A 13,271-nucleotide genomic window follows, 5' to 3' on the forward strand; every position below is an offset into this window, starting at 1 on the left:
GTTGGTTGCAGGGTGGAAGGGCGCTGAGCGGATGTGCCTGATCAGATTTCTCTGTAGGAACTCCTGGAATTCCGTAGACGTGAAGGCCATCCCATTGTCTGAGACTATAGTGTCCGGCAGGCCATGCGTGGCGAAGAGCTGGCGTAGGCATCGGATGACAGCCTTGGTGGAGGTGGTGGACACGGGGCTGACCTCTAGCCATTTGGAGTAGGAGTCAACCACGATTAAGAACGTTAGTCCCTGGAATGGTCCGGCAAAATCGAGGTGTAGCCGGGACCATGGCTTGCGGGTCGACTCCCAGGACTGTGATGGTGCGCCTGGCGGGTTGGGCCGAACTTCCTGGCACGTCTGGCACCTCCGGACCCATGAATCGATCTTGGCATCCATTCCCGGCCACCACACGTAACTCCGAGCCAGAGCCTTCATCCTCACAATGCCGGGGTGTGCCTTGTGGAGGGCTTCGAGGACCCTCCTTCTAAGTGTGCTGGGAACCACTACTCTGTCGCCCCACAAGAGGCACCCCTTGAGTGCCGACAACTCATCCTTCCATGAGGTGAACGCCATGAATTCTGCCCCCGGAGAGGATGCCGGCCACCCCCTCACCACCCAGCCCAAGACTCGGGAAATAAGGGGGTCGCGGGTGGACTTGGCTGCGATGTCGGCGGCCTGCAAGGGGGGGTGCGGAAGGTCCTTGATGAGAAGAACCCCTGTGGCGGGTGCCGGGTCGGGGTCCGCGGTGGGGAGAGGCAGCCTGCTCAGGGCGTCGGCATGGCCCATAGCTTTGCCCGGGCAGTGCTCAAGGCGGTACTGGTACCCAGCCAGAAAAAGGGACCACCGGAATACTCGGGGAGACAAGACTTGCGGCGTTTGTTTGTCCACCGCCAGGAGGCCCAAAAGAGGCTTATGGTCTGTTAAAATTGTGAAGGGCCGCCCATATACGAAGTTATGGAATTTTTTTACCCCGCCACAATTGTCAACCCCTCCCTGTCTATTTGTGCATAGTTGCGCTCCGCGGCCGACAGCGTTCGCGAGTAATAGGCGACAGGGACCTCGCAGTCATCCGGAAGGACATGTCCCAGCACTGTGCCGACGCCATATGGGGAGGCGTCGCACGCGAGGACGACCGGGAGGGATTCATCATTCGAAATCAGAAGCGCTTTCACCCCCCTGAATGCTGCCGCCTCCCTCGGGCCCCACGTCCACTTGGCCGACTTATCCAGGAGCCGGTGTAGGGGCTCTGCTACCGCAGCCTTGTGTGGCAAAAAGGCGTGGTAAAAATTTATTAGTCCTATGAATGCCTGAAGTTCCGCTTTGCACGTGGGGGCGGGAGCCTCCATGATGGCCTTCACTTTGGCCCTAGCTGGGTGCAGACCGGTAGCATCGACGCAGAACCCCAGGAAGTCCACTTCCGAAACCCCGAGGAGGCACTTTTCACGTTTCACTTTGAGCCCAGCTGAGTCAAAGTGCTGCAGGGTGGTGTGAAGACGGGAGGCGAATTCATCGGGTTTGCAGCAGCGATCAAGACGTCATCGAAGAACGGCGTCACTCCAGGGATCCCTTTTAACAAGGAGTCCATTAGTTGTTGGAAAATCCCCGGGGCGACGCTCACCCTGAATTGCAATCTCTTAATCTTGAATGCACCCCTGTGGGTGACTATGGTCTGCGCGGTCGCGGTGGCCTCGTCTACCGGCAGCTGTTGGTAGGCTTGTGCCAGGTCAAGTTTTCCAAAAATCTTGGCCCCCGCCAGCGAGGCCAGCACATGACTCACGACCAGAACGGGGTAGGAGTGGTCGTGCAGGGTCTTATTGATCGTGCACTTGTAGTCCACGCAGATGCGGACCTCGCCATTTGGCTTCAAAGGGGTCACAATGGGCGTTTCCCATATGGCGTGGGTGACAGGCTCTAAGACCCCCTGTGTTACCAAGCGGTCCAGCTCTGCATCAATTTTGGGCCGTATGGTTAAAGGGGCTGTGCGGAACCGCATGCGGATGGGGGCCACCTTGGGGTCTAGCTGTAAGGAAACTGGGGGGCCCTTGTAGCAACCCAGAGCCCCATCGAAAACGGCCGGGAACTCTCCGCAAATCTCCGCAAAATCTCTCACTCCGCATTTAAGCACTCCCCCGACTGTGATGCCCAGCGGTGCGAACCAGGCCCTTCCCAGCAGACTGACCAGATTTCCCTCGACTACAGTCAGGTCCAGCAGTCCCTCGAACCCTTGGAACTGTACCCGGAACGCTCCCACCCCCCGTATGGGAACCGGGTTCCTTTGGAAGTCTACCAAGTTCAAGTGGGGCGGGCGCAAGCGGGGTCCCCCCTTTGGGCATAGTCTTTTTAGCGTGTCGACGGAAATGATGGACACTGCAGACCCCGAGTCCACTTCCATCATGCAGGGGGACCCTTCAATCCGTACAGTTAGTTGGATCTTCGGGGTGGGCTCTACTTTAGGGAAGCGGAGTACCTGCAGTGATGGCCGGTCCGTGAGGAGGTGGAGGTCGGACGTCTCGGTCTCCGTCTCATGGGATCCAGTGGCCTGGCGGCGTGGTTGCTGCTGGTACCGGTTTCTATTTGACCGGCAGACCCGAGCAAGATGGCCCTGCTTTCCGCAAGTGTGGCACGTTGCATCGCGGAAACGGCAAGCCTTGCGCTCGTGGGCCTCCCCGCAGCTTGCGCACGTGGGGCGGCCGGAGTTTTTTCCGGTTGATCCAGATGCCTCGGGGCCCGGAGGTCTCCGGCGCGCTGGCTGTCGGATGAGCCGTATGTCCTCTTCCTCCGAGTTCTCTGGGCCTGAATCAGGGAGTACGAGGCAAGCTGACGCTGGCTGATGGTCTCGGCACGAGGCCTCGTGGGCGATGGCGAGTTGGAGGGCAACTTCGAGAGTGATGTCGGTGGTCCCGATCAGCCTCCTGCACAGCTTCTGGTCGCTGATGCCCCATGCGAATTGCGTAAGCAGGTTTTCCTCCACCTTGGTGAAGGAGCACCCCATGGCCAGTTGTCGCAGGGCTGCCAGGAAGGCCGCAGCCGTCTCTCCCGCGTTCTGGATCCGGGTCTGGAACTCGATGCGCTTGGCGAGGGTGGTCGGCCGGGGCGTGAGGTAGCTCGTTAGCGCGTCGATGATTTCCTCGTACGAGTACTCGAGGATGGATCTTGGTGCGAGGAGGCTCTTTGCTAGGCGGACGGTGCTCACCCCACATGTACTCAGGAGTAGGTTCCGTCGCTTGCCCGGATCAGATACTTCATTGTATGCTAGGTGGCAAGTCAATTGGTCGGTTCACGAGTCCCAGAGCTCGGGGTGGGCTGGATCGTTCGTTTCCAAGTTTCCCCGAGCGGAGGCCATGGCAGAGCTTTAGCAAGGAGCGGCGTTCCTTGCAGCAAGGTGCTTGCGGCGCTGAGCGCGTTGGCTGGAACGATGCTCGGTGCTTGCTGGCTCAGCGGGATTCCATCCTCGTCGCCACTGAAAAGTACTGGGTTCGCCGCATGGAAGACTCGGACGACGACATGCTGTAGCACACGTTTATTGTACTTCACATAGACAAAGACTGGCTCTAACGGCCAACCGGGCCAACTATATACATATCCACCAGCCACCCCCCACTCCCATTGGAGGGTATAAATGTCCCACCAAGGTGGCTATTGTTTGGGGCTGGGGAATCCAGGATCCAAAGTTTCCTTTTTCTTCGGATCCTAGCTCTGGCCTGTCCGTGGACCCCTGGAGGTGGTCCACGTACATAACACCACCTAATGAATTCCATGGCAAAGGGGATTTGAACCCTGGTCAAACCAGTCCTAGCTCAGTACTCTAGCCATCACAACACATTGGCCCTCCTTGTCTCTCCATGGCTGACCCTTTATCTTCTGAATGTTGTGTGGGGAAGATTTACCAGAACATTCCAGGAGATTTACTGCAGTTGATAATAGTAATTAGAACTCCCTTGGGGGAAATTATGGTGGTTGTTCTTTGTTGCACTCTATTCTCCTTCCTGGGCGTCTCCAGAAATGACCTTTTAGCTAGAAAGGATCGGGCCCAATTCGTCACTGTCTTTCTTCATATATGGTTCATGGATTCAATTTTAACCAAAGCGGTGGTAGAACCATTGTGTTTCCCTAAAAATAACACACACACAAAAAGCCAGCTTTCGACCCTAGCGATTGGCCTTTTTCTTCATTGCTGTTGCATTTTGAGAAAGTTGCTTGACTCTTTGCAAGGGCAACCTACCCATTTGCAGTGTGGGAATGGAGCTTCTTAACTGTTTGCGCTCTTTATATTCTCCACTGGAAACAGATGTGGCAGCTGATTTTACGTATCCATCAACAAGTCATAGCTTGGTAGTTTGTGGTCAGACTGTTTATGCACTTTCTTTTAATGGGTTCCCCCTCCCCAATTCCCAATTTCTGTTTTATTTAAAGGTGTCCAAATTATTTACATCTGTCCTCAGTTTAGGCAGCCACTCAAATAGGCAATTCTGTAATTCCTTCTTTTTTTACTGCTTTGCATCCACAAGGGAAGGGAAGGGAAGGCACAATCACTTTGGATACTGGAGCAATGATTAATCTTCTCTGTGCCTTCGTTTCAAATGCTTACTTCACCTCTCACTAGATTCAGTTCTCAAAGCACATCTGGCCTACAGCTTTCCCCACTGCTGCCTATTTTTCTCTGATTAGTAATGAAAAAGAAATCTAAATCCCATCATGACAGGAACACACCAGGTGTCTGATATTATAAATTTCAGACATTGTTTTGCAAAACACTCAGATGCTTATTTTTGATTCATTTATTTCCCCCTGAGCAGAACTGGCGATTCGCCCCCCCCCCACGTCCCTCATTCATTCAGGCTTAGTTTCTTCTTTGCAAACTTCAGAATTATGCATAATTTTTAAACGGAGTTGTATGTTTGCTGCACCCTGACTGGGATGGGCCGGACTAGTCCAATCTTGTCAGATCTTGGAAGCTAAGCAGGGTCAGATCTTGTAGAGTTGCCAACTTTCAGGTGGGACCTGGAGCGCTCCCAGAATTACATCTGACCTCCAGACCAAAGAGATCAGTTCCCTTGGAGAAAACGGCTGTTGGGGGGGGGGGGGGGGAATTATACCGAGCAAAGGCCCCTCCCCCCCTCAAATTGTTCCCTCAAATCTCCAGGAATTTCCCAACCTAGAGCTGGACAATACTTGGATGGGAGGCCACCAAGGAAACCCAGCACTGCTAAACAGAGGCAGGCCATGGCAAACCACCTGTGTTCGTCTCTTGCCTTGGAAACTTTACAGGGTCACCAGAAGTCAATTGTGATTTGACAGCTTGGGTCGCCAGCTCTGGGTTGAGAAATACCTGGATATTTTAGGGGTGGAGCCTGGGGAGGGCGGGGCTTGGGGAGGGGAGGGACCTCAGCAGGGCACAGTGCCATAGACTCCACCCTCCAAAACAGCCATTTTCTCCAGGGGAACTGATCTTGGCCACCTGGAGATCCACTGGAATTGTGGGAGGGTCTCCAGGTGCCACCTGGAGGTTGGCAGCCCAACTTGATGGCACTTGCCATCACCCTATTGGCTGCATTTCCTGCAAGCACAGGAAACCGCAGGATATGGAGCTGGCCACCCAATCCCAGCCTCCTGAGATTCCACACACACCCTGGCCACTTGCAGAGAGAGGCCCTCAGGAATATTCCCATGGCTCAGCAAGCAGGGCTTTGCCACATCTTCCCACACTCCACAGCTGGCTTTCTAGCACCTCTGCAGCAGTCACAGCACTACCAGTCTGCAGCGGCTCCAACCAGTGGCTGCAGTGACCTGAAAGTTCTCCAGAGTCGGCTAACCAAGCATGATTGAGACGAGCGCTTGATCTCTGCACATGCGTTGCATGTTCTTTTGCTTGCAGCATGTAGATTGCAGTACCATCAAGAGATCACATCTAGTTTCAGCCCAGAAGTGTCTGCCCTTGTACCATTTTCATATTGTAATAGACTTTAGGGTCCTGCAGAGCTCATTTCCTTTCCTCTGATTAGCAGAAGTGGAACAAATTAAGCAAACCTGTACATACTAACTCGGAAGCAAGTCCCCCTGAGTTCAGTGGGATTTAGTCCTAAATAAGTGCTCGTAAAATTCCAGTCTTTGATGGGATCCTGGCCCAGGACTGGGGTTCTTTTGGAGCACAATTAGTTTAGGCACTGAGTACATAGAGTACAAACAGCCCATAAGAAGAGCTCTGCCGGATTAGGTCAAAGGTCCATCTCATTTTCAGCATTCTGGTTCTAGCAGGACTCAGTCAGACACCCCCCCCCTCGACACACAGCAAGTGGCACTCAGATGTATATTGCCTCCAAATGTGGGGGCTACTGTGGGCAATAGTCATCAAAAAACCTATCTTCCTCCAGTAATATTTTTAATTCTCATTTAAAGCCATCAGAGAAAGACACAAGCAAATGCCTCCAGAATGCATCTATTAAGTAAAGAAAACCAAAGCAAGGGGGTAACTCCACAGAAATTAACAGAAGCATGCCAAGTGTAAACTAGTCATTTGTTTCAGGAACAAGCAGGTAGAGGATGAACAGGGCAATTTTATATGCAAATCATAAACACATATATCACAGGGACAAATCAGTAAGCAGGAACATAACAATGGCAAAATAGGATAACAACAGAAAGACACCCAACTTTCCACATCACCTAGTGCAAGATGTGCTCAGGATCCAATGCTTATTTAGAAATTGTCCTTCTTTTCAGATAAAGGCCAAAGCCATCTGGTTTCGCAGACCTGGCAAGGAAGCCAGAAGGTCAGCCATGTCAGCTGCATTCTGCCAGCTCCTTCCAGGACACCCCCTGAGCCCACTTCTGCGTCCTGGAGCTCTCAGGAGAGGCAAACCGAAATCTTACAGTTTGGACCAGCTAATAAGGGTGTTCACTGAAGCCAATGAGAGAGGGAATTAAAAGAGACAGTTTGGGGGGGGGGATGGAGAGCCAGGCCTCTGTGATCACTTGGTTTGATGGCTCCATAGAGACTCATGGGCCTTTGCAGCAAAACATAGCACATCATCAGTGACCTACCAACTCAACTGGGAAGAAACTCCAGCCCCAACTGAGGACACAGAAACTGAGGAAATTCCGTTCAACGTATCAGGAAACATGTTTCAAGCTTGACCATGCTATGAACGGCAATTCAAGAGAGCAATCTCTCCTAAATAATAATTCTGTTTTCGTGTGGCAACATTCTATGCAGGCCAAAACCAGTTGGCTCCCTCATTTACCAATCAGGTGTCCCTATGCGCTGGATGCATTACCTGAGTCCCGCCCAAAGAAGCACTGCCCGCCAAAATTCCCCTCAGAACACACCTTCACCACAGAAGACGGAGGACACCGTTTGCCTTTGGAGCCTTTTCCCTGCAGGGGGATCCTTCTAGCGTGGAGCCTTGCAGCACCAACAGCTCTGCTCCAGCAGCCAGCGTTTTGGCCTGCCTTTTGAGGGCTCTGGTAGGGCTCCGGGAGGGGTGGGTAGCGTCGGGCCTCCCCTTCCACATGGTGGCGTCCATCTGCTGCCTGTCTTCGCCCCCCCCAACTTCAGCCGGTGGCCCAGGGTGCGGGACACTCGCTCCCCTGGGGCACCGTCAGCTTCTGGACAGACCCGCGGCCAAGTTCTTTGGGGCCATGGTGGGTCTGTCTGGCATTGCTGTGTCCTTCCCCCACGCTGCAGGCCCCTCGGGACAAGGGACCCAGCCCTCCGAGGCAGCGCAGGCCCAGTGGCCTGGGCACAACACTCCTCCTCACTATTTGGTAGCCGTGCGCAGCTGGGACCACGGCGGCCAGCCACTGCCACCGAGGCCCCTTCCCTTATGCCAGAGGGCCTTCCATGCCTGCAAGCCAGCCCTCAGTGGCAGCACGGGCCCAGTGGCCATGGCAGGATGGTGTTCCTCACTGTTCGTTTCCTGCATGTGGCTGGGACTGTGGCAGCTGGCTACTGCAGCCGAGGCTCCTTCCCCCATGTCAGAGGGCCTTTGGGACCTGCGAGCCAGCCCTCCAAGCCACTGCGGGTCCAGTGGCCACGCCAGGATGCTGCTCCTGACAGTTTGTTTCCCGGCTGGTGACAGCGCACACATAACATGCACAGGCCGACTGCCTGGAGTGGCAGCGGCAGCCACGCCAGCTTCTCCTCCTCTCCTCTTGCTCCTTGGCCGATGGCCGCACCTGGTCTTTCGCCTCCAGATCACCCCGTCACTGGTAGGCGCCTGAGGATGCTGCGAGGCCTCTTCCGTAGGACGGGGAAGGGAGGGGAGAAGGAAAGTCTGGCAGAAAAGTTTGTTGCTGCAGCGACGAGAGAGGGAGAGCGAGAGACCACAACTCGCCTTGCCCTTGCAAGGCTTGCTGGCTGGCTGGTGAGCCAGTGGCGCAGGTCCCTGGCTGGCCGGCTGGCCTCCACCTTCCTGACTTCCCCCCTTCCTTTGCCGGTGGCTCCCTACCCGCCTTCCTCCCTGGATGGACAGCACCTGCGGCCCAGTCTAGGGCTCGTTGTATTGTTTTTACAACAGGCTTGGCTGCTAGTAGAAAATAAAATGCAAATGTCTGTATTGAAGTTCATGACACCCATAGTCACCTCTGGTTATGAGAGATCAATAGCACTGCTATTGCAAATGCAATAAAATGCAAATGTCTGTATTGAAGTTCATGACACCCATAGTCACCTCTGGTTATGAGAGATCAATAGCACTGCAGCATCTGGTACCCCCCTTCCCGTGTTATATAAGGCATTATATAAATAGGGATTGTATCACCTTCTGTGAGAGCTTCCTCTGAGGTACTGGAAAAGGCGCTTTTAGCTTTCAGATGTGGCGGGTGGTTGGCAGGGGAGGCCCGAGGCCCAAAGATCAACTCCAGTCTGCACCTACCAATTGAGTGCGAGCCTTGGCACCACATTTTCTTCCATACCACTAATTAATTCCCCTTCTGGGATTTGCCTTTTGGCTTTGCCATCCCGCCATGGGACCCAGACGCTAACAGCAGATGTACACCTGCAGATTCCATTGACCTTCAGTGCTCAGGAGCTCTCCAAGTGTTGGCTGTTTTTCCTCCATCAACAAAGAACACACCTTGGGATTCAGATGTTTTGTGGCAACCAGTGCCAACTCTTGATCTTTTGAAGGGCTCCTCCTAGAATTTTTTTTTTTTTAATAGTGCTGCCGCAGAAGAGAAAAGAAGGAAGACTCAAGGCTAGAAGCAGTTCAGAAGTCCAGGACAGCGGCATCTGTTTTTTTTTTTTTAAAAAAAAAACTTTTTATTAAAAGGATATAGCAACTTTTCAAACATTTGAACAAATAATATTTCATATATATCCATTTTCTAATTTTTTCCTCCTTCCCTCCCCCCTTGCTTGGCTTCCCGCAGTGCGCTTTCCCCTTAATTCCCTTTCTAACACTTCTATAAATTCCATATTACTCTTCTTCTCTTTAGGTAACATTATCTAGAATTATTTTTAACAGTTCTATAGTTCACTCTAATAACTCTCAAAACCTATTAAAGCATTTTTACATCCCATCTTTGTTCAATATACTCTTTAAAGTCTTTCCACTCTTCATGAAATTCTTTGTCTTCTTTGTTGTTCAATTTTCTTGTCATTTTATCCATTTCTGCCATGAATAGTACCTTCTTTATCCAGTCCCAAATTACTGGCACTCTATCTTGCTTCCAAAATTGAGCATAAGTCATTCTTGCAGTTGTAATTAAATACCATAGCAATGTGGTTTTTTTTTGTCAAACTCACTTCTTCCATTTTCAAACCCAGAAGCAAAATTTCTGGTTCTTCCTTAAATGATGCTTTCAGGATTTTCTGTATCTCACCATGGACCTCTGTCCAATATGTCGCTGCTTTATCACAAGTCCACCACATGTGGTAAAAAGAGCCTTCATGATTTTTACATTTCCAACACTTATTTGACATATTCTTATTCATATTTGCAATTTTTGGGGGGTCATATACCACCTATACATCATTTTAAAACAGTTTTCTTTCAAATTATTACAAGTCGAGATTCCCATTAAACTTTTCCACAAATATTCCCACGATGACATAGTAATTTCCCTATTCATGTTTATGGCCCACTTAATCATTTGCCCTTTTACTATTTCATCCTCTGTATACCACTTTAATATAATTTTATACAACTTTGATATCATTTTTCCCTCTTTCCGCCCAAATACCTTCCATTTCATTGTTTTTTTCTCTGAAACCATATCTTTTTTATCAGTCTTAAACTAGTCATAAATCTGTCTATAATTCAACCAGTCATATTCATATTCCAACTCCCCTCTTTCTTTTATTTCAAAGTTTTTCCCCTCAATCTTCAAAACCTCTCTATAAGTTAACCAATCCTTTCCCTTACATCTTGAATAAGGGTTAATTACTTCAGGTGGTACAATCCATAGTGGTCTCACATCAAAAAAGATTTTTTTATATCTTATCCACGTCTCAAACAGTGCTCTCCTGATAACGTGATGCTTGAAAAAATTATCCATTTTCACTTTCTCATACCATAAATAGGCGTGCCACCCAAATCTACAATCATGACCCTCTAATGCCAACAGTTTTTTGTTATCTAAATTAATCCATTGTTCCAACCATGTCAGGCACACCGCTTCATGGTATAACTTCAAATTGGGCAGTTGGAAGCCTCCTCTTTCCTTAGCATCACACAAAATCTTCATTTTAATTCTTGGCTTCCTTCCCGCCCAAACAAATCTTGATATTTCTCTTTGCCAACCATCAAGCACTTTGTTTTCTCGAATAATCGGGATAGTTTGAAATAAAAACATCAAACGTGGTAAAATATTCATTTTAACCACTGAAATCCGTCCCAACAATGACAAATTCAAAGTATCCCATTTCTTCATATCTTGTTGCACCTTCTTCCATAATTTCTCATAGTTATTCTTAAACAAATCTATATTTTTCATTGTCAAATCAATTCCTAAATATTTAACTTTTTTGACCACTTCGCATTGTACCTTTTCTTGCAGCTCTTGTTGCTTTTGTCTTGTCATATTTTTACACAACATTTTTGTCTTTTTCTTATTAACATAAAATCCAGCCAAGTCTCCAAAGTCTTTAATTGTATCCATTAATACCGGCAAATTCTTCAACGGTTCTTCCCCCACAAACATCACATCATCTGCAAATGCCCGATATTTATATGAGAAACCTTTCAAATTAAGTCCTTTAATCTCTTTATCCTCTCTTATCTTTGCCAATAAGATTTCTAAAATCCAAATAAACAAAAGCGGAGACAACGAGCAACCCTGTCTTGTCCCTTTTTGCACTTTAAAATAGTCAGTCATATCCCTGTTCACGTTTAGTGATGATTTCTGATCGCTGTAACTTGCCTTGATTAAATTAAATTTAAAAAGTGCTAGCCAATACCCGTTTTCTCTATCACTTGCAGCATAAAGTCCCAATTCAAATTATCAAAAGCCTTTTCCGCATCTACAAAAAGTAACACTACTTCTTTTTCTGGATGTTTATCATAGGTCCCGTATGCATCAATCACCATTCTCAAATTGTCTCTAATTTGTCTATTTGGTAAAAAAAAAAAACGCTTGTTCTTCTGTTATCACTTCTTTTAGATATATCTTCACTCTTTCAGCCAATATTTTGGCATATAACTTATAATCATTATTAAGGAGAGAAAAAGGTATATAATTTTTGACATCTGTCAAATCTTGACCTTTCTTGGGTATTAACGAGATATTAGCCTCTTTCCACGTTTCCGGTAACTTTCTAGATTCTCTTATTTTATTCACCAACAACGCAAAGATGGGGGTCAGCCCCTCTTTTAATTTTTTATAAAACTTAGCCATAAATCCATCTGGTCCCGGAGCTTTTCCCAACTTCGCCTCGTCTATTGCCTTCAAAATTTCTTCTTTTCGAATCTCTGCATTCAACATTTCTTTATCTTTCTCTTGTACTTGCGGCAATTATCGGGGGAGCTCCTGAGAGACTGATCAATTCTTCAGTTTAAAGGGGTCTCTGAACTAATGGAGACCACCCTGCACCCCGGGGGAGGGGTTGTAGGGAGCAAGGAGCTTGAGTTAGGGGTCCTAACAAGGGAGGCAACCTGTTAGGAGACCCCAAACTCACTCTGGAGCAAGCCGAAGAAACGAAGCTCACCATGGTGGGCAGGAGCTGTTGCTATTGTGGAGAAGCCAAGAGGAAGATAAGCAATTGAAAATACAAGCATAAAACTGTGAGTCAAGTGGAAACTTTTCTGTGTTTTTAAGAAAAGACTGTCATGATTGTTAACCCCTAACAGACTGGAATTCCTCTCCCCAATACTACTCAATTGGCCAATAACGGCAGGGAGGACATTCCAATTAATCCCATGGTTTTGGCAGAGTGGTGGGGATATAAAGGGGTGAAATACCAACATATTAATGGAATATTAGTAAATAAAGACTGTGACTGGCAGCATAAGATGCTTTGGAATTAAATGCAATATGAAGCAAACAGTTTATTGAGGATTTTAAGAGACTTAAAAGGAAACTCACAGAGGAGAGTGTGGGAACCAGCCACCCTCACCCCATAGCTATCTTGCATTGCCAGCTATTGTTCCCTCCAATGGGAGGGGGGCAGGAGAGCCCTTATATTTTTTTGGGCTTGATGGGGGGGGATTGGCAGAAGAAAAGATTTAGAAAGTTGTGAGCCACCAATTTAGAAGGGGGTGCAACGGGCAAAAGTATAATCGATTATAAGACTATTGGAGATGTGTAAAGGGAAGATCAACGTGAAGCCAACAAGAATTTTGGTAGGCAAGAGACAGTGATAATCTTAAACAAGTAAAAATAAAGAGACTATTGTTCTGGGGAAAAAGCCAAATTTGAGGCAAAGCCAAATAAGAACCTAAAAAGAGCTGAGACAGACTGTGAATTTGTATTAAGCTCAGAGGAAGTGGCAAAAATGTCTCAAATTAAAACAACGCAGACCAAAATACAATCCTCACCAGGAACTAATGTTACAGTGGGGAAGCTAACAGGAACTGCCCCCAAAGAAATACAAAATATGATTTCTGATGCTGTGAATCCGCTGAAAGGGCAAATGGATCAGTTACTCCAACAGATGAAACAATTAACGGAGCAGTTTGCAAATAGTACGCAGGTTATGCAAAAGCAAATAGCTGAAAATACAGCAGAGATTGGAGAACTGAAAAAAGCAAAAGAGAAGACAGAGGAGAAGACCAGTGAAATAGAAGAAGATATGAGAATGATGGAAGAGAAGCAGAGAGATTATGAACAAGAGTTAATCCAGC

Source organism: Gekko japonicus, unplaced genomic scaffold, assembly GCF_001447785.1.
Source record: "Gekko japonicus isolate JY-2015 unplaced genomic scaffold, Gekko_japonicus_V1.1 scaffold984, whole genome shotgun sequence".
Classification (NCBI taxonomy): domain Eukaryota; kingdom Metazoa; phylum Chordata; class Lepidosauria; order Squamata; family Gekkonidae; genus Gekko; species Gekko japonicus.